Source organism: Dromiciops gliroides, chromosome 6 (assembly GCF_019393635.1).
Source record: "Dromiciops gliroides isolate mDroGli1 chromosome 6, mDroGli1.pri, whole genome shotgun sequence".
NCBI classification, from domain to species: domain Eukaryota; kingdom Metazoa; phylum Chordata; class Mammalia; order Microbiotheria; family Microbiotheriidae; genus Dromiciops; species Dromiciops gliroides.
In genome coordinates, this window is record NC_057866.1 from 95,285,805 (window position 1) to 95,308,511 (window position 22,707).

Below are 22,707 nucleotides of genomic sequence, written 5' to 3' on the forward strand. Positions count from 1 at the left end.
TGACACCGATCAGATTGGCTAAAATGACAAAAAAGGAAGATAATAAATGTTGGAGAAGCTGTGGGAAAATTGGAACACTAATGCATTTTTGGTGGAGCTGTGAACTGATCCAACCATTCTGGAGAGCAATTTGGAATTATGCCCAAAGGGCGATAAAGCTGTGCATACCCTTTGACCCAGCAATTCCACTTTTAGGTCTTTTTCCCAAAGAAATCATGGAAGGGGGAAAGGGACCCACATGTACAAAAATATTTATACCTGCTCTTTACATGGTAGCAAGGAATTGGAAGTTGAGGGGGTGCCCATCAATTGGGGAATGGTTGGACAAGTTGTGGTATATGAATACAATGGAATACTATTGTGCTGTAAGAAATGATGAGCAGGAGGAGTTCAGAGAAACCTGGAGGGTCTTGCGTGAGCTGATGATGAGTGAGATAAGCAGAACCAGAAGAACATTGTACACAGTATCATCAACATTGAGTGTTGACCTACTGTGATGGACTATAGTCTTCTTACCAATGCAATGGTACAGAAGAGTTCCAGGGAACTCATGATAGAAGAGGATCTCCAAATCCAAGAAAAAAAAAAAAACTGTGGAGTATAGATGCTGATTGAACCATACTATTTCTTTTGTTTTGGGTGCTGTTGTTTTTTTTTTCTATTTTGAGGTTTTGCATCACTGCTCTGATTTTTTCTCTTGTAACAGGATTAATGCAGAAATAGGATTAATGCTATTATGTGTATATATATATGTGTGTGTATATATATAGATATATATGTATATGTATATAGATATATAGATATAACCTATATCAGATTACCTGCTGTCTAGGGGAGGGGGGAGGGAGGGAGAAAAATCTGAAATTGTAAAGCTTGTATAAACAAAAGTTGAGAACTATCTTTACCTGTAACGGAAAAAATAAAATACCTTATACATAAAAAAAATAAATAGGGGCAGCTAGGTGGCGCAGTGGATAAAGCATCGGCCTTGGATTCAGGAGTACCTGAGTTCAAATCCAGCCTCAGACACTTGACACTTGCTAGCTGTGTGACCCTGGGCAAGTCACTTAACCCCCATTGCCCCGCAAAAATAAATAAATAAATAAATAAATAAATAAATAAATAAATAAATAAATAAAATTTGTAGTTAACTAAAAAAAAAATTTCGTGTAATTTAAATTGTCCATTTTATCTTCTATGATATACTCTATTCTCTGTTTGGTCATGAGCTATACCTTTATCCAGAGATCTGAAAGGAAATTTCATTGCTCTTACCTATTTCATCTTTTCTATATATCACATATACATGTAAAATTTAACTTAGTATATGCTTTAAGGCATTGTTGTTCAATAAGTTTTTATCCAAGTACTAGGGTCTTTGGGTTTCTTGAACACTAAGTTACTGGGTTAATTTTCCTTCAAGATGCTATGTACCTAATCTCTTCATCTGATAAATTTATTTTTAAGAAATGAGTACCTGGGGCAGTTAGATGGTGCAGTGGATAGAGCACTGGCCCTGGAGTCAGGAGTACCTGAGTTCAAATCTGGCCTCAGACACTTAACACTTACTTACTAGCTGTGTGACCCTGGGCAAGTCACTTAACCCAAATTGCCTCACTAAAAAAAAAAAAAAATTAAATCAAGAAATGAGTACCAAATTATTTTTATGATTACTGCTTCGTAGTATAGTTTACGATTTGGTATTGTTATGCCCCTGATCATACCACTTTTTTCCTATTACTACCCAAGATCTTTGCTTACTTCAGATGAATTTTGTTTTCTTTCTAGCTCTGTACAGTAATTCTTTGTTTGACTGCTATGGTGTTAAATAAGTAAATTAATTTAGGTAATGTCATCATCATTATTATGTTGGCTTATTCTACCCATGATTCCTCCAATTATTATATCTTTTATTTCCAGATTTCTTTTAGTTTTAGTCCTATAAGTCCTTTGTGTGTTATGGCAGATAAGACACTTAGGTATTTTATACGTTTTGCTGACTTTTTTAATATTCTACTTCTCTGACGTAAGTTAAGCATTAGGCCACCTACAAAAAGGAAGAACTGTTTTCATTTTGCTTATGCTTGATTCTTGTCCTCTTGCTATATAGCCAGTATTTCTGTCACTATATCAAATAAGAGTGGTGATAATGGACATTTTGCTTTATTTCTGATTTAACTACAGAAAGCTGAAGGCTTCTAGTTTACTTACTCTCATTACACATAATGGCGACTCTTGGTTTGAGATATATATTATTTTTACCACATTAAGGAAAGATCCATTTATTCCTCTTTTCTAATGTACTTTTGTTGTTTTAGCAGAAATGGTTTTGATCTGTCCAAAGTTTTTCCTACATATATTGATATAATCGTAAGATTTCTGTTGTTCTTACTATCATTGTGATGTATTATGTTTATGATTTTCTTATAAGAGACATAACACTATAAAATGTTAACACAATGTCATATGAAGAAAATAGGATGGGCACTTGAACTGAGTTTTGAAGGATTTTAAAAGTTAGTAATAGCATGGCTGGCAGTTCAAGTAGAGAATGACACAAGCAAAAACCAGAGGTAGCAAAGTGCTTAAGGTACTGAACTATACTGGGCAAGCAGATAGGGCCATGGCTGTGGCAAGAGAAAGTTAGTGTTGTATACTAACTAATAAGCATCACCCCAGAACAAGAGATATGAGAAGATGTCTCTTTAAACCTTTTAGAGATGTGAGGTTCATGAGTGTGCTAAAAATTATTTGTGGTAAAGATTAATATCGAAAGTTTTAGCTGAATCATTTGGGAGAGGCCACACCTGGCCCACCCTGAGATTATGTATGCTACTGAGAAGGACTTCCCCTTTTGGGGGAGGAAAAATGGAACTCAGGAAGGGAGGCAACTTCTGGGAGGCGGGGCGTGTTTAAGAGTTCTCGATTTTGTAGCCTGGCGGATCATTCTGGTGGCGTCCTGGACCTGGCAGAAGTACATGTTTTGCTCTGTTTCAGGCAACGATGTTTCTAACAAGTGACTGTAGACTGACCGGGGTTGGTGAGTTTAACCCTAAATTCCTCTGGGATTGCATAGGCTAAGCTTAGAGTTAAGACTATTTATCTGTATTTCTACTTCCTCATTTCCTTAATTGGTTTCACCTTTGTGGTTTAATTAATTCCCAAGTAATAAAACCTGATCCTTTATGAACTAAAGCTCAGAGGCTCCTTTTCTTATTGGCCTGGGAGGAATATATAAAAAGGAAAGCTCAAAGGGAAGATTAAACCTAAAAGAGTCCTTCATATTTCCAGGACCCCAATATTAAGGCAAGTCACCCAAATAATGCTCTGTATATCAGATTTTGGCCCTCACAATGAGTGGGGAATATTGCATTATAACTTGAGATGTTTTGTTTTGTTTTGTTTTCTTTGCAGGGCAATGAGGGTTAAGTGACTTGCCCAGGGTCACACAACTAGTAAGTGTCAAGTGTCTGAGGCTGGATTTGAACTCAGGTCCTCCTGACTCCAGGGCCGTGTTCTATCCACTGCACCACCTAGCTGCCCATAACTTGAGATTTTAAAAAATTATTACTTGGTTTTACTGATTTTTTATTCCTCTTCCTCTTTTCCTTTTTTCTTTAAAAAAAAAAATGGGGGGGCGGTTATATGGGATGGCTCTCTGGGAAGGAGAGGAAGGAAAGTATCAGTAATGTATTTTTTTAAAGTCATATTCTTTAAAGTAAATAACTAAGATAAATACATTTTTCTATTTTCTTCCAACCTTAAAAGTTTTTTGTTAAAATCTTTAAGTCCATTTGCAGTTCCCTGTTATGTGTGTATATATCTGTCCATCCGTCCATCCGTCCATCCAGTGGGAGATGTGGACCAAAATCAATTTCCCACAAAATTATCAAAGATTTTTCACAAGTATAAATCCAACTAATTCTCTCTCCTACAATTTTTTTTTTATCATGATATGCTTCAATGTTAACAAGACTAAAAGCTTTCTCTTGAAATTTGAATGAATGATGGTGGTCAAACACAATGGCACAATGACAAGCCTCACCAGACCATTCTAAAGCCATAAAATCAAGCCTTTCCTTCTCTGCCCCAAGTTCTTTGTTAAATCTTTCTAAGAATGAATTATGCCACCTTTTCCTTTTATCCTGTTTTTTAAAAATCAAGTAGAGGGTGCAGTTTAAGATCTTTGAGAATAAGGACTCAGAATTAAAGAATTTTAGAACTTTGGAAATGACCTGAAGAGTCACTCCCAAAGCCAATCTTTTTATGCTTAAAGATTTTTTTTTCTATTAACAAGTATTTATATCTTCTTTCTACCTCTCTCCTCCTTTGGGAAGAAAAAAAAAGCCCACGTGACAAATACATATAGACAAACAAAACAAATTCCCACATCGGGTGTGTAAAAATTGATGTCTTTTACAAATCATTCATTGAGTTTTTTGGTTACATATGAGGAAACTAAAGCTCAGAGAGAATGAAAGTGACTGACTTACCTAAGGTCATACATGAGTAAGGACTAGAATTCTATTTTCCTGATTCCTAGACCAGTATTTTCCCTACACACCACATTACCTCTCAGAGGTTATGGGTACTGGAGGACTTAAAAGATCCATGCTTTTTGAGATGAATCAGACAATAACCTGTAAAATATTAGTAGTATTATAGCTTCCTACTGGCTGATATCATTGTCTCCTGGCCATCCTCAGAGTAAACTTCTCATGGCTGGGGATCCCATGCTAAATAATGGATGGGATGGAAGAGATGAGGTGGTATAAGACAGGAAAAATGCTAGAAAATAGTTTCATTAGCAAATGGGACCCCTACACAAACTGGGAAATAGGTTCCCCCTCCCCCCACTTATGGTTTCTCATTTCCATCTTCAAAGTGTCCTTGCTGTATTCTAGATGTTCAAGACTCAATTCTTGTTCTGCTCAATGTAGTTTCATTCTAAAGAGAGCATGTGTTCAAATTCCAGTTTTACTTATTACCTGTTTAACATTAAAAAGTCACTTCTCGGGCAGCAGGTGGCACAGTGGATAGAGCGCTGGCCCTGGATTCAGGAGGACCTGAGTTCAAATCCGGCCTCAGACACTTTACACTTACTAGCTGTGTGAGCCTGGGCAAGTCACTTAACCCCAATTGTCTCACACACACAAAAAATTTTTATTTAAAAAAAAAAATTTTAAAGTCACTTCTCCATTTGGTACTGGCTAAGAAATAGAATGGTGGATCAATGGACTAGGTTAGGCACAGGAGACACAGTAGTAAATGACTATAGTAATCTACTGTTTGATAAACCCAAAGACTCCAGCTTCTGGAATAGGAACTCAGTATTTGACAAAAACTGCTGGGAAAACTGGAAGATAGTATGGCAGAAAATAGGCATAGGCCAACATCTTACATTGTATACCAAAATAAAGTCAAAATGGGTACATGATTTAGACATATTGGGGCAGCTAGGTAGCGCAGTGGATAGAGCACCAGCCCTGGAGTCAGGAGTACCTGAGTTCAAATCCAGCCTCAGACACTTAACACTTACTGTGTGACCCTGGGCAAGTCACTTAACCCCAATTGCCTCACTAAAAAAAAAAAATCATGATTTAGACATATACGGTGATATCATAGGTAAATTAGGAGAGGAAGGAATAGTCTACCTCTCAGATTTATAGAAAGGAGAACAGTTTATGACCAAATAAGAGATAGAGAATATTATGAAATGCAAAATGGATGATTTTGATTACATTAAAGTTTTTGTACAAACAGAAGCAATGCATCCAAAATTAGAATGGAGGAAGAAAGCTGGGAAACAATTTTTATGGTCAGTATTTCTGATAAAGGCCTCATTTCTAAAATATATAGGGAACTAAATCAAATTTATAAGAATCCAAGTCATTCCCCAATTGAGACATGGTCAAAGGATATGAACAGGCAGTTTTTCAGATGAAGAAATCAAAGCTATTGCCATATGAAAAAATGCTCTAAATCACTATTGATTAGAGAAATGCAAATTAAAACAACTCTGAGGTACCACCGGATACCTATCAGATTGGCTAATATGACAAAAAAGGAAAATAATAAATGTTGGAAAAGCTGTGGAAAAATTGGAACACTAATGCATTGTTGGTGGAGTTATGAACTGATCCAACCATTCTAGAGAGCAATTTGGAGCTATGTCCAAAATGCTATAAAACTATGCATGCAAAAGCTGCTCTTTTTGTAGTGGCAAGGAATTGGAAATTATGGGGATGCCCTGTGGTATATGAATGTAATGGAATACTATTGTGCTGTAAGAAAAGATGAGCAGGTGAATTTCAGAGAAACCTGGAAGGACTTACATAAACTGATGCTGAGTGAGATGAGTAGAACCAGGAGAACACTGTACACAATATCAACAACATTGTGATAAACTTGACTCTTCTCAGCAACACAGCGGTCCAAGATAGTTCCAAAGGATTCATGATGGAAAATGCTCTCCAAATCCAGAAAAAAAGAACTGGAATCTAGATGCAGATTGAACCATACTATTTCTACTTTTTTTAGGTTTTTCTCTTTTGCTCTGATTCTTCTTTTACAGCATGATTAATGCAAAAATATGTTTAATGTGATTATACAAAAATAACCTATATCGGATTGCTTGCTGTCTTGGGGAGGGGGGAGGGAGAAAAATCTGAAACTAGAAATCTTATAAAAACAAATGTTGAAAACTATCTCTACATGTAACTAGGAAATAATAAAATACTTTTATGATTAAAAAGTCACTCCCCCTCCCTGGGTCTGTTTTCTCCTCTGTACAATGAAAAGATGAGGGCTAAATGGGGAGATTTTAAACGGTTTCTCTCCAGGACCTTTAGGTGAAGCTTACAAATGACACAGAATATTTTTAAATGCATAAAAATAAAATACAGAATATTACAAAGGAATCCAATTATAACAGAACGAACATACACACACACACAGAGTTCTAGAATTCAGATTAAAAATCCCTGGACTAGATATTTCAAGTCCCTTAAACCTCTAAATCTATATACCTCTAAACCCCTCCAACTTCCTCCAGGCAGTTGCTACAACAGATATAAGTACTCATGAAGTTCATAGGGCAAAAATGAAAAGAGAAACAGAAAAACAAAAGACTATCACCTTCTTTTTCCCTTTAATCTATCTCTTCCCTTGGGGGGGGGGGGAGCCCGCAGGGCAATGAGGGTTAAGTGTCTTGCCCAAGGTCACACAACTAGTAATCCCCTAATCTATCTCTTCCAATGAGTAAAGAATATTATGTCAATACCTTTCATCTAGGGATCACTTGAGGGGGCAGCTAGGTGGCACAGTGGATAAAGCACCAGTCCTGGATTCAGGAGAACCTGAGTTCAAATCTGACCTCAGACACTTGACACTTACCAGCTGTCAAGTCACTTAACCCTCATTGCCCCACCCCCCAATAGGGATCACTTAAGATTCTTCTCTTCCTACACCTACTGCTCCTTTATATTTTTAACAAATATATTTTCTTTATCATTTAAAAAAATAAATGATTTTAAAACAGCATTTTTTAAAAAACTTAATGTCGGGGGCAGCTAGGTGGTACAGCGGATAAAGCACTGGCCTTGGATTCAGGAGGACCTCAGTTCAAAATTGGCCTCAGACACTTAACACTTACTAGCTGTGTGACCTTGGGCAAGTCACTTAACCCCCACTGCCCCACAAAAAACAACGACAACGACGACAAGAACAACAAAACCCTTACTGTCACTGCCCTGAGGGTCTCCTACTTACCCAATAGAATCCTCCCTTATAACACAACAAAACTTTTATCAATACAGTCCCTCACATCCAACAACATGCCTCATACAACTATACTGTCAATACAAGTTAGGTACATTTCACCATTAGCCAAGACCAGAGATCAGACATCTTTCTGCTCAAATTTTAAAAACAAAGTACATAATAAATTCTACCCGTCACTTTCAAAACTCTCTTCATTCACTGTGCTTCTTTCTAAACTTCCTTCCATTGTCTCTTAACATTTTCAAAAAATGTTTCAATGGCCCTCTTTTTTTAAGCATCACTATTGCTTTTTTTTTTTTTTAAAGGGAGGCAATTGGGGTTAAGTGACTTGCCCAGGGTCACACAGCTAGTAAGTGTTAAGTGTCTGAGGCCGGATTTGAACTCAGGTACTCCTGACTCCAGGGCTGGTGCTCTATCCACTGTGCCACCTAGCTGCCCCATCACTATTGCGCTTTTTTTTTTATGGGGCAATGGGGTTAAGTGACTTGCCCAGGGTCACACAGCCAGTAAGTGTCAAGTGTCTGAGGCCAGATTTGAACTCAGGAACTCCTGAATCCAGGGCCGGTGCTCTATCCACTGCGCCACCTAGCTGCCCCACTATTGCTTTTTAAAAAAAGATTTTCTTCAAACAGAAAAAAGTGTCTTCTCTCTCACCCCACGCCCCCCACTTGTTTGAAAATTTAGAAAAAAACCCTTTTCCAACCATATATAATCAAGCAAAATATGTCCAAAAAAATTATATGTTTCATTCTGTACTCTGAGTCACCTTCTTATCAGTAGGTAGGCAGGCAGCATGTTTCATCACTTGATCATTACACTCATTAGAGGTCCTAATTCCTTCAAAGTTGCTTGTCTTTACCATATTGTTGTCTTGGTATGAATTGTTCTTCTGGTTCAACTAAGTTGCCTCCACGTTGAACTCATGTCTTCCCAGATTTCTCTAGCCACCACACCCTCACCCCTGCTTTTACCATTTCTTATGGCATAACAGTTTTCTATCATATTCATATACCATAACTTGTTTAGTCATTCTTCAATTTACAGGAGAGGGAGAAGGAAGAAAGGAGGAAGACATAACAATAAGCATAGTCTTAATCCACACAAAAACCACGTCCAGAAATGCATATCTGGACAACTTGTGCCCATCCTCGGTGAGGAGGCAAGTAAAGCTTCATTATAGGTCCTATGGAAACAGTTGTTCACTGAATTAATCAGACTTCTCAAGTTTTTCAAAGTTGTTTTTTTTTCTTTACAAGGTAGTCTTTGTATAAATTGTTCTTGTTCTACTCACTTCATTCAGTGCCAAATTATACTCAGGTTTCTCTAAAATTTCATTTCATCATTTTCATATTTATATACCACAATTTGTTTAGTCATTGCCAGTTGTCCAAGAAGAGATCTAAGGTACCCCCTTAGATTCTGGTACTTTTCTATCTCTTTTCTGTCCCTCTCTTTTAATCTCTACTTTAGAATCAGGAACTTTGTTTTACTTACAATTATTCCTCTTCTACCCTTCTTCTCCCTATTCTCAAGTTTCCCTGTTTAAAATATTTCTATGTTGAACTAAATTTAACCATCCTTATCTGTTTAAGAGAAGAATGAAGTTTATCTGATGCCCACTCTCCACCCTTCTTTGATGTTTGTATATTCTCTCACATCCTTAAGTATTAGAATGTTAGCACTACATCATCCTACAGCTCCTTCCAATTGCTCAAATAAATTTACTTTTCTAAGTTTTTCTGGAGTTTTTGTGTTTGTATCTCCAAAATTCCTATTCAGTTCTGGAATCTTCATAAAAAAATGCTTGGAATGGGGGAAGGTAGGTGGTAGAGTGGATAGGGCACTGGCCCTGGATTTAGGAGGACCTGAGTTCAAATCCAGTCTCAGATACTTGACACTTACTAGTTGTGTGATTGATCCTGGGCAAGTCACTTAACCCTCATTTCCTGCCCCCCCCAAAAGCTTAGAAGTCCTCTATTCCATTAAAGCCCCAGCTATACAAGTTATTTTTGGTTGTAAATGCTTTTCTTTCACCTTTTGAATTACATTTTTGAAAACTGAGGGGATGCCCATCAACTGGAGAATGGCTACAAGCTGTAATATAATCGTGATGGAGTATTATTTTACTATGAGAAATGGAGATAGATGGTTTTAGAAAAACCTGGGAAGACTTATATGAACTTACATAAAGCAGTGTGAGAATAAACAGAACACTGTACAAACACAACAGCAATATTCTAAGGATGATCAACCTGTAAATGACTTAGCTACTCTAATCCAAGCCAATTCCAAAGGATCCATTACAAAAAATGCTATCCACCTCCAAGGAGAGAAAAAACTGAATGCAAATTGAAACATATTTTTCTATATTGTATTTTTCTTGTTTTTTTGATGGGACTTTTGGGGGCAAGGTGGCAAATATGCAAATATTTTGCATAACTTCATGTGTATACTTGATATCAAATTGCTTGTCTTCTCTCAAGGAGGGGGGGTGGAAGAGATTTTGGAATTCAAAATTTTCAAACTTAAAAAAAATGTTAAAAATTTTGTCCATGTGTAACTGGGAAATATTTAACCAAAACTATTTAAAAAAAGAAATATTACATTTTGAGATCTTTTGTTTATAGTAGAAGCTATCAGGCTAAGATCCTAACTGTGGATCTTTGGTACTTGTACTACTTTTCTGAATGCTTACAGTTTTCAACATGGGTGTTCTAGATATTATCTATGACTTTTTTTTCCCTTTCAGCTTTTCATTCAAGAGGTTATTGAGGGATTTATGGATGGGAATGGAATTTAGACCTTCACTGTGCCCTCTAGTTCTAATAGATCTGGGCAGTTTTTGTCTGTGATTTCTTGAAGTATAGAATCCAAGAGTTTTAAATCATGGTTTTCAGGGAGTTCAATGATTCTTAAATTATCTCTCCGTAACCTGTTTTCTAGGTCATTTGTTTTTCATACATTTCACATTTTCTTCTACTTTTTTTTTTCAGACTTTTGATTTTATTTAAACATTTCTTCCTGTCTCATGGAGACATTGACTTATTTGGTCTTTTGCTTGGATGTTTACCACTATTCTCTTTTAAGCAATTTATTCTCCATTTAATTATTTCTCCCAGAGATTTTATTATATTTTTTACTTCTAGCTTTATTTCTTCTAGGTATTCGTGTAATGCTTGTGGAAAATCCATTTCCCCTCTTATTTCTACTTAAGTTACATTTACAATAATTTTTGATGCTGGGTTGTTTGTTGTTTTTTCCTATCTCCAACTTTAACCTCTGAATTTGGGGGCACTAGGGGTCAAGTTTTATTCCCTGCTGCACAAGTTGGTCCTGATAGGGTTCACCCCTGGTCTCCTTACATTCTTTCACCGACCTACAGTTTCCAGGGTTACCTCCTGATTCAGGGCAATAGGTCTCGAAGTCCTCTATGAAATCTCAAGGACAAAGTGTTAAAGAGCCTCAGAGTCCATGAGCCTGGGATGCCTGCATCTCAGTGCTGCAAGGTTCAGGGGAACCCTCTACTTCTTGCTATCTCTGGAAACAGAGCCATACAAGTTACACATGTCCCATCTATGGTCACACTAATAGTCACTGCAGGGAAGAAGGGGTAATCCCGTCTCTATTCCCTGTGTGCTCCTGGATGACTTTTTGTGCAATGCTGGGGTTGAAGAAGTCATTTACTCTACAATTTCTCACCGGATTTCTTGATCATTATTCGGCTTGGTGCAAAATACAGATTTTTTGCTGAAGCAGCCATGGGGTAGCAGCTGCACAGTCTTCTACCAATTCAGGCTGCCATCTTGGCAGGAAATCTCAGTCATCTTTAAATACAGAATTTTCCCCCTTTATGTGATCGTGCTCATTCTGTACATTGTTATTCTGGGTCTGCTTGCTTCAGGCTGCAATACTTCATCCACCCAGAGTTTCTCTGAATTGCTCACATATGCCACTTTTTTTTTAACATATGCCACTTCTTAAGGCACAGTAATATTGTTACATTCATATACAATTTGTTTAGTTATTCCCTAACTGATGGGAGCCCACTTTAATTACAGTTTTTGTTATTAGTACCACTGTAAATTTTTATGTTGGACCTTTATGTCTTTGAACTGCTGGGGGAGGGAGGAAAGGGTCATGGTGTGGGTTTTGTGAAATACGATCAAGTAAGGGGATCACAACTGCTTTTCAGAATTATCAGTTCCATCAATAGTTCATTAGTGTACCCATCTGAAGTGTCTCTCCATCATTTACAACATGTATACCTTTTTGTCATCTTTGTCAAAAGGAGTGAGGTGAAACCTCATAGTTTTTGTAATTTGGATTTCTTATTATTAGTAACCTGGAACATCTTTTCATATGGTTTCCAGCTTACATTTTTTCTTCTGAAAACTACAAGTTCATATCCTTTGACCACTTATCTCTAGGAAAATGACTCATTTTCATATATTGTATCAATTCCTCACACATTTTGGATATCAGACAACTGATAAAAAGATTCCCTCTCTCCTCTTCCAACCCCCCCCACAACTACCACCACCAAGGGCAGTTTCTAACTGCATTGATTTTGCTTGTGCCAGGCAGCCTTAATTCTCTGCTCCTCCCACCCTATGCTCTCGCCTTGCTTGACATTGCAGATTTCAAATCTCAGCTGCTGTCTCATCCTGGAACTTCTCTCAGCCCATGGGGCCTTCTTAATCTGAACACCTCCCACCCAGAAGCCTTAAAGACTTCTGACCCTGAAAATATCACATTTTCTTTTTTAAAATGAGGTGGCCTGGAAAGAACCACCAGGTCTGATCCCCCCTTTTAAGGGGGGAAGGGGGGATGTGATTTGTCTTTGGTTATATATCTAAGAAATGTAGTAACCTGAACCCAAATTTTGACTTATTTCCTTTATCATGCTGCTTCTATCCTCAGAAATACAGATGACATAAAAGTGATCTAAGTTATTAATTGATCACTGGATTTTTTGGGGTGGTTTGGGGTTTTTTTGGTGAGCAATGGGGGTTAAGTGACTTGCCCAAGGTCACATAGGCTAGTGTCAAGTATCTGAGGCCAGATTTGAACTCAGGTACTCCTGAATCCAGGGATGGTGCTTTATCTACTGTGCCACCTAGCTGCCCCCTCTAAGTTATTAATTAAGGTCCCTTTCTAGCTTAACTTTTCCCGTCAGTCAATTCAAAATGCTACAGCCAAACTCCTCTGCCATTCTGATCACAATGCACCCAACCCCATTCCTTAAGACTTCTCTTCCTTAAATATACCCTAAATTCACGTGAATGGCTTCTGGTTTCAAGTCCATCTCTCAATCTGTCTCTGTCTTCCCCAGAAGTAGGTAACCTTTCAGAAGAGTACAAAGGTGCTGAAAATAGTTTTGGTGGAGATTCAAGGTAGGGGTCCAAGTAGGAAAAGTCAGAGAAGACAGTGGGATCAACCCATACACTACTACCCTCAAATTGGCAATTAAACAGCCAAGTAGTGCTTGACACTGAGTAAATGCTTAATAGGAGTTTGTTAAAATTAATTTAAAGTACTTTCTCTAGCTGGGCAAGTCACTTAACCCTCACTGCCCCACAAAAAGGAAAAAAGTACCTTCTCTTAAGAATTAAATTGCTCAGTCATTTAAGTCACTTTAATCCTATATTTCTCTCGAAACTTAAACCGATTTAATTGCCTCTTCACTGGTGGTAAACTTATCCTTTTCATTTGAATACTGGTAATTTGGTTTTTTCCTTTTTTTTTTAAACCAAATTAACTAAAGGTTTACCTAATTTACTAGGTTGTTTTTTTCCTCCATAAAACCAGCTCCTAGTTTTCTTTAATTCAATGCTTTTCTTACTTTGTTCTTTGACCTACTCATCCTTTAGGATTAGATCACTTAGTTTCTAATTATTTTTTTGGCAGGGCAATGAGGGTTAAGTGACTTGCCCAGGGTCACACAGCTAGTAAGTGTCAAGTGTCTGAGGCAGGATTTGAACTCAGGTCCTCCTGAATCCAGGACCGGTGCTCTACCCACTGCGCCACCTAGCTGCCCCTCTAATTAATTTTTAATCTATGTTTCCATGGCCTGTTATTGAATGTAATTTTCACTGCATTATGATCTGAAAAGGATGCATTAAATATTTCTGTATCTAGTTATGAGGTGTTTATGACCTAAAGCATGGTCAATTTTTATGGCAATGCCTTGTACCACTGAGAATAAGGTATATTCCTTTCTATTCCCATTCAATTTTCTTCAGGTTTATCATATCTAACTTTTCTAAAATTCTATTCATTGCCTTAACTTCTTTCTTATTTTTTGTCAGAATAATGTAAGGGGAATGTTGAGGCCCCCAACTCATACAGTTTTTGTTTTTGGTTTTTGGGGCAGGGAAATGAGGGTTAAGTGACTTGCCCAGGGTCACACAGCTAGTAAGTGTCAAGTGTCTGAGACCGGATTTGAACTCAGGTCCTCCTGAATCCAGGGCCGGTGCTCTATCCACTGCATCACTTAGCTGCCCCAACTCGTATAGTTTTAATTGTCTATTTCCTCTTGTAAGTCATTTAACTTTTTCTTTAAGAATTTGGATGCTATACCATTTGATGCATATATTTAGTATTGATATTACTTCATTGTCCATGGCACCTTTTAGCAAAATGTCGTTTCCCTGTTTATTTCTTTTAATTAGATCTATTTTTGCTTTTGCGTTGAGATCATAATCGCTACCCCTGCTTTTAAAAAAATTTTTTTTTGAATAAAAGTATTTTATTACCCCTGCCTTTTAAACTTCAGCTGAAGCATAACTGATTCTACTTCAGCCCCTTAACTTTACTGTGTCTCTACTTCAAGTATGTTTCTTATAAACAATATATTGTAGGATTCTGGTTTTTAATCCACCCTCTATCCTGTTCCATTTTATGGCTGAGTTCATCCCATTCATATTCACAGCTACAATTACTTTCTATTTCCCTCCATCCTATTTCTCCCTTCCTGTGTATCCATCTACCCATCCATCCATCCACCCACCTTTCCTTCCTTCCTTCCCCCTCCTCCCTTTCACCCTGTCCTTCCTCAAAAGTGTTTTGCTTTTGACTGCTGTCTCCTCCAATCCACCCTACCCTTTTCCCCAGCAATTTCACTAGTACATCTGTATCGAAAGAGATCAAAAGAAAAGGAAAAGGTCTTATAAGTATAAAAATATTTATAGCAGCTCTTTTTGTGGTAGCAAAGAATTAGAAACTGAAGGAACATGGATTAATTGGGGAATGACTCAACAGGCTGTACTATTGTGCTGTAAGAAATATGACTAGCAGGATGCTTTCAGGAAAACCTGGGAAGACATAATGAGTGTGAAAGGGAAGTGAGCAGAACCACTTAATAGAGCATATTAACACAGTAGATATTATCATATGTACATAGTAACAGCAATAGTATGCAATGATCAACTATGAATGACTTAACTATTTTCTGCAATACAATGATACAAGACAATACCAAAAGGCTTATGATGAGAAATGCTATCCACCTCCTGAGAAAAGAACTGATGGGAGTCTAAATGCAGATCGAAGCACACTTTTTTAAACTTCATTTTTGGTCTGTGTTCTCTTTTACAACATGGTTAATAAAGAAATATGTTCTGGAGGACTGCACATGTATAATCTCTATCAAAGCACTTGAGTGAGGGCATGGATGGAGGGAATTTGGAATTCAAAAATTAGAAAAAACAAATTTAAAATTGTTTTTACATGTAATTGAGAAAAAATTCTTTAATAAGAAAAAAAATTAAATGGCTGTCCAAGACAAAGCTTCCTAGTTAATAAATGAGAACTCTCACTCACACACATGCTAACAGGGAAGGGAATAAACATTTATGTAACACCTATGTGCCTGGCATTGTACTAAGCGCTTTACAAATATTCTCCCATTTGATCCCTACAACAACCCTTTAAGGGAGGTGCTATTATCCCAATTTTACAGTTGAGGAAACTGAGGCAAGTGATTTGGCCAGGGTCATACAGTTGGTGTCTCAAGGAATATTTGAACTCAGTTCTTCCAGACTCCGGGTCCAGCACTTGACACTACACTACTGAGGGACCAGTAAACAGAATTCCATTTAAAAATACCAAGAAGCCTCTCAGATCTCTCCTCTATAATGTGCCAGAATTAAGAGTTGTGACACATTTTTTTAAAAAAGTCTGAAAGATTAAACATTTAAATAAAAATGGAATTAATCTGAAATACCTTTCCCCCCCTTCATTTCACCCACACTCAGCAAGAACCTTTCTAACTCTGGAGAGGCTCTTCTTTGCAAAGGACAAATCAGCTCTATCCCACTGAAGAAAGATGGCTCTCAATGGGTGTGGGTCATTATCCAAGCCAGGCAGTATTCCTTCCCAAATCAGCAGGAACTTCTATTGTACAAGTCAGCCATTTTAAAACTTTTCCGTCTCAGGATCCCTCTATGTTCTTAAAAATTGAGGACCCCCTTAAGAGTGGATTTTTTAAAATGTAGGTAAAACATATCAATAATTACCATATTAGAAAGTAAACTGTCTTATAATTATTATGAAAAGTTTTAATATTGTAAACTTCTTAAAAGGGTCTCAAGGACCCCCAGGGGAAAACACTTTGAGAACCACCAGTATATCTATCACTCTGCCTTTTCATTTTCAGTGAATTGACTGCTCCCCTTGTTTCCTTTGCTGACTTTCTTACTCCTTGTGTTATTCCCAAGGCTTTCTTCTTGCCTTAGTCCTTTGTTCTCACCATGGCTCTTTACTTTATTGAACTGATTTACTCTCAAAGCTTCAATTATTCTGACTATATTTCCAGGCCTAGCCCCATCCCCACCCCTACCGCCACCTCTTTTTAAAGAAGATTCAGTCCTTCATCTCCAACTACCAATGAGACACCATGCCCTGAAGGTCTCCTATAGAGTCCAATTCAACATGTAAAAAAACCCCTCAAATTCGGCTTCAGGCCTGCCCTACACTCCCATATCTCTCTGTTTTCCCTGGTGGCACTACTTTATTCTCAGTCACCCAGGCATGAAACTGCAATTATCTTTGACACAAGAAAGAATAAGGTAGAAAGGACACAATCAAAAACACTACATACTATGGGGCAAATAATTTACCTAATCTGGAATTTAGTTTAGTACTTTTGTAGAATAAAAGGGCTGTACTAAATTAATTCACAACCATTTCTTAAGGCCCTATTATGAATCATGCCATATGCTAGGCACCAAGATACACAAAGAAAATATCCCTGAGGCTCTCTTTCTGCCACCTATACAATTTTATAATACTTTATGTTTCACAAAATGTTCTTTATCCCTCTCCAGGTTTCATTTCTGCACTTTCTCTACCCAGGCCCAGAAAACTCTTCACCCCAGGTGGCTCAGTGGATGGAGCCTGGACCTGGAGTCAGGAAGACCTAAGTTTAAATGTGGCCTCAGTCACTTACTAGCTGTGTGATCCTGGGCAAGTCACTAAATCTGTTTGCCTGAATCCACCAGAGAAGGAAATGGCAAACCACTCCAGTGTCTTAGCCAAGAAAAGCCCATGGACATGTTGATGTGGCAGGTCAAAAAGAGTCTGACACTACTGAACAATTACAACTTGAGATTTATAAATATGTAATATATTTTAGCTACTGTGACACCACCAAGTGACACGATTTCTCTCTCTATATTTTTTTGTCCTCTACTTACCTTCTCACTAAAAGGGGGGGAGGGGGGGAGAACTGCCTTAAATATTAAATCTGTACACACACAGCACCCCCTCTTCCTCCCTTCCCACCAAGGGGTCTGGAAGTGTTTTGAGATGCATTTCCAAAAATGTATGGTCTATTTTATTTGGGCTAAGCAGACTCATGAAAACAGATGCATGAATCTGTATCTAGACAGACATATCTATGTAGATATCTAGCTATCTATAGCTATAGAGATAGCTATATATAGACATTGGATATATAGTTATTAGATCTACCTATATTGAATATAAATAGATCCGATATACATACTTGGATATGAAAAACTGCATGTTTACTTAAATTAACTGAAATTTAGCATTTCCTTCAATTAAAAAAAAAAACATTCTGAGAAAATGTCCACAAGACTTCACTTGACTGCCAAAGGGGATCATGACAAAAAAGATTAAGAATGCTTGTCATAAATTAAATCAATTTTCCCTTCCAAAAAATATTTTTGGTGGGTTAATAGCCTTGGAAAAATAAAAAGGTTAATATTCAGATTAAAATATTAGCACTGTTATCACAGTCTCTTCTACCCGCCCCCCCAATTCTCATTCAGATTCATATTTTAGGTCATTACTTCAGCCTCAGATGGGGGGGGGGGGGTCAACCCTCAGCACAGCGACTCTAGAGATTAGAAACACTCAAACTGACACATCTTTGGATAAATTCAACCCAAGACAAACAACGAGGAATTCACAGAAGGCCTGCAACGCCTCTAAAACAACTCGAACCAAGCAAGATATACTGCTATTTACAGAAATACACGCAGGTAGATCTCAAAATGAACAAAACAAACCAAACCAAACAAAAAAAACAACCACAGGCCAGAGATTCAATATAGGTATAATCAAGATAAATATATCTGTATCCAATATAGATCTATTTATATTCAATATAGGCAGATCTAATAACTATATTTATTCAACATCTATATATAGATATCTCTCTAGCTAGATATTTACATAAATATATCTATCTAGAAACAGATTCATGCATCTATTTTCATAAGTCTGCTTGGCCCAAGTAAGATAGACCATACATTTTTGGAAATGTCTCAAAACACTTGCAGACCAAGTCACCCACACCCACACACCTATGTGGACAGACATGGATCCGAGGGAAGGACTCTGTACTGGGAGTCAGGAATCCTAGAATGCCAGAGGAGGCTCTCTCTCTTGCAAGGAGGTTTGGCAAAGAAGAAAACGGGCAGGAATTGGGCAATTCTTTTATTTATTTATTTTTTTAAGGCCTTAAGAGTCCGAGGCCTTGACTCGGGGCAGGGGTAGGACGACCAAGTAGCATACTAGGAAGAGTAAAGTGAGATGTGGCCCCGGATGCGACACCAGATTCTGTGGCCGTGGCCAGATCCCCTCACTGCCGTGAAGGAAAGAGACAGACCCGGACCTGGAATCCGAGCCCTGGGTGGACCGAGTGCCAGCTTAACCCCAAATACCGCTTCATCTCTATGGCTCTCGGTTTCCTGCTCTGTAAAATACCAATATTCTGGACTTAATTAACCTCACCAAGCTCACTGTGATTAAAGGGCTTTGTGGCCTCGAAAGGAACACTGGCCAAGTTCACTGGTGGGGTCTTTCCTGGGGACCCACCCCTCGCCCTCCTCGCCAGGCCCGGCCTGGCTCGGCGGGCCTCACGCATTCCCTTGCCTACAAGAGCAGGCCAGAAATGCGCTTCGGAGTCCAAGCGCCGCGCCGGGTGGGGGTGGGTGTCCCGGAAGGATTGAGCCAAGCACACCGCCGGGCTCGCCTAGGCCCGGGGCAGGAGGCCTGGCCTGATTTTTTCTGCGTCTCGGTTCCCAGCTTTTAGAGGGTGGCCTACGTGGTCTCCGAGGTCCGCACGCCCCAGCTCTGAGACAGGGCCCGGAGCGCTGAGGGGGGCGGGGCGGGCGGGGGCCTAAAAGAGGAAGCGCAACCATCGGGCCCAACACTAGGGCGATCCAGCCCGAGGCGAGGCCCGGTCCGGGGCCTCCTGCGGCCCCCTCCGACCAATGCATCCTCGACCCGGCCCGACGGCGATCCGGGACCTCACCTGCCTTTCCTTCCCCTCCCCGTCGCCCCTCCGCTCCCTTCAGCTCAGCTCACCTCCCTTCACGACCCGCTGCGCTAAAGCGAGGGCGTCCAGTCTCCGAGACACAGAATCAACAGAAGGGCCGCTGACACCACCGCCACCGTCGCCAGCCCAGCAGCACTTAGAGCTCCAGCTCCAGGTCTCCTCCCACTCGAGCCCTAGAGCCCGCCCCCCGCACGCGCTCATTGGACGCTGCCCGTTGTGAGGCCGCCTTCTCCTTCTCCCTGCCCCCTCCCCGCGCGCCGAACGCGCTCTGGGATTGGCCCCCAAGGTCTCTCGCTCCTATTGGGTGAAGGACCCACCCATCTCAGCTTGAATTCTATTCCGCTTCAATTTTACTTATTAAGTGCCTAATGTGTGCAAGGCCATATACTGAGTGCTGGGGATACAAAGACAAAAAAAAAAAAAAAAAAGGAACAGACCCTGCCTGCAAGGAGCTTAAATTCTGCTGGAAGGATCGCAGGTACCCACTAAAGGGGCAAAGGGCTCTTCCCCAATGCGCAGGCTTAGACCCTCCCCTTCTTCTACCCACTGGAGCCATTCCTCCTCGTGGTAGGTCCTTTTCGCAGTGTCTGTCGGAAGTTGTGGTTTTTCGGGTTCAAATCCTCTAATGAATGAATGAAAAAGCATGTATTATGCACTAACTATGAAATGCCCCAGGCGCCTTACATCCTGGGAATATAATTACAAAAGTTAGCCCCTGCCCTCAAGGGGCTATCCCGTAGGTGGATGCTACCCGTATAAGAGGAGTGCAGTGGCAAGGGAAAGGAGTTTGGGGCATGGGGAAGGGAGGAGGATGGTCACAAGGACTATGAGCCCAGTTGTTGGGGAGGTTTTCACGCTATCAGCAGATCTGGCAAGTTACCTGGTTAGGTCCTGCTTACCTTGTTAGGTTCCGCTTTTCTGGTGAATTGCTAGATGGGAGGTGAAGTCCGAGGTCACCTCCCAAAGAGAAGTCCCTCCCAAAGATATAAATCGGTAATTTGATTATGATGTTGGGCTCCCAGGCTGGAAGGGGTGGTGGTGTAGTGAAAAGTGTACTGGACTGGAGTAGGGGGCTGAGTTCTAGCCTGAGCACTCCACTAACTGCCTGTGCAAGATAAGATACTTTCCTTTTCTGGACCTCAGTTTCCCCCATCTGTAAAATGTAAAATAAAGGGGAGGGGGTATTAGACTAGTGTGTGGTCTCTAAAGTACACTTCAGTCATGAGGTTCTTCGTTCTATGATTCTCTTGGGTTAAATGTCTTTGACTCCCAGCCCCCTCACTCCTTTTCCTCCAATTAGGTTCCAAATCATGTTCATCTTTTTGTCCCCTTCTGTCACCCTGATTCCCTGTCTTTTTTAAACTGATGGCATCTTGTTTCTAAGTCACATTCATTTCCAACTCCCTCCTCCATCCCCGTCCCAGCAAGCCTTCTTTTATTATTTGTTAACAAAACATCTAAAACAAAGACGATATTACTTGAGTCTTGCTCAACCTTCCTAATAAGCAGCTCTTATAAACGACTGAACAACAAAAATTGTTCAGTTGGATTGCTCAGACACTTTTGGTAGTTATCCAATGCATAAGCTGTGCTGCTAACTACAAGTGTAAACTTGGACAAGTAGAACTACCTCTCTGGGTCCCAGTTCTCTCCTTTACAGAATGAGGTAAATTAGATTAGGTAATGTCTGTGTACCTTCTTATTCTAAAAAATACTCTTCTAATTCCAACGTCCTTTTAAAAACATATTACATTTCTCAATAATTCAGTCAGGCTGATATTTTCATTGTCCTCCATCCCTGAGACCAACCTCTTGTTCTTCAAACAAGCTCATTTCCCATTTCTCTTCCCACCCCCTCCCCTTTTTTTTTGTGGGGCAATGAGGGTTAAGGGACTTGCCCAGGGTCACACAGCTAGTAAGTGTCAAGTGTCTGAGGTCGGATTTGAACTCAGGTATTCCTGAATCCAGGGCTGGTGCTTTATCCACTTTGCCACCTAGCTGCCCCCTCTCTTCTCTTTTTAAACAGTAAACTTGTTACTCTCTGGGGAAAGATTAAAAGCTGATCAACTTTTCACTTTTATCCAATTCTATTGAAATACTTCAATTCTATTAAAATACTCCACTCACAAGCCATCTTGTTGGTTTCACTGTCATGCCCCTAACAACTGCTTCCTTGTTGCCTACAAAACCTTCCCTGTTTCCTCTATCCTCAAAACCCTTTAACTTGATCCATCCAACCTTTTTTCTTTTCCTTTTTTCCCTTTTATTTGTTCTTTCTTTTTAGCTACACTCTTTGAAAAGGCTCTCTACAACATTTGCCTCCAATTTCTTTTCTCCCCACTCTCTTAATGCTCTTCAGTTTGGCTTCCAGTTTCATCATTGAACAGAAATGGACCTCTCCAAAATTACCAGTGATCTCAATTGCCGAATCAACACTCATTCTTCAACACTGTTGATCATCCTCTACTCCTGGATATTTTCTTCTAAGTGTTTGTGACACTCATTTTTTCTGGGTCTCTTCCTACACATGTCTGACCATTCCTTCTTAGACTTCTTTGTTGAGTCTTCATCTGGGTCCCACCTGGGTAATTGTGGACATAGCACAATGATCTGTCTTGGGCCTACTTCTCTTCTCCCTTTATACTATTTCATTTAGTAATCTCATCATTTCCCATGTACTGAATTATCTTCATGCTAATGTTCTCAGTTCTACTTGTGAAACCCTAACTTCTCTGCTGGCTTTCAGGCTTCCATCCTTAACTGCCTACTTACTGGACATTTAGAACTGGATATCCCACAGACATTTTAAACTCTACATCCAAAATGGAATTCGTTATCTTTTCCCCAAAACCTTCATCTCTTTCTAACTTTGCTTTATTACTGTTGAGGGCACTACTATCACCCCAATTACCCATACTTACAACCTAGGTGCTACCCTCAACTCCTCACTCTCACCCCACCATATCCAATCTTTTGCCAAATTCTCTGGATTCTACTTTCCTAACATTTCTTTTCTATAGCTCCTCACTTCTAATATAACTACCACCCTGATGCTGGCCCTAATCATCTCACCCGTGGAATATTGCACTAGCCTTCACCAGTAGGCCTCTCTGCCC

The 22,707-nt window shown here is 39.4% G+C and overlaps 1 protein-coding gene across 1 annotated transcript in view; it reads right to left on the reverse strand.

Annotated features, from left to right (window-relative positions):
• The window catches only part of RNF4 (ring finger protein 4), a 59,360-nt gene extending 39,588 nt beyond the window's left edge, over positions 1–19,772 (reverse strand). Inside the window, exon 1 of the mRNA XM_043970793.1 lies at positions 19,621–19,772. The gene's annotated coding sequence lies outside the window, so the exon portion shown is untranslated. The remainder of the gene's footprint in view (positions 1–19,620) is intronic.
• Between the last annotated feature and the right edge of the window lie 2,935 nt (positions 19,773–22,707).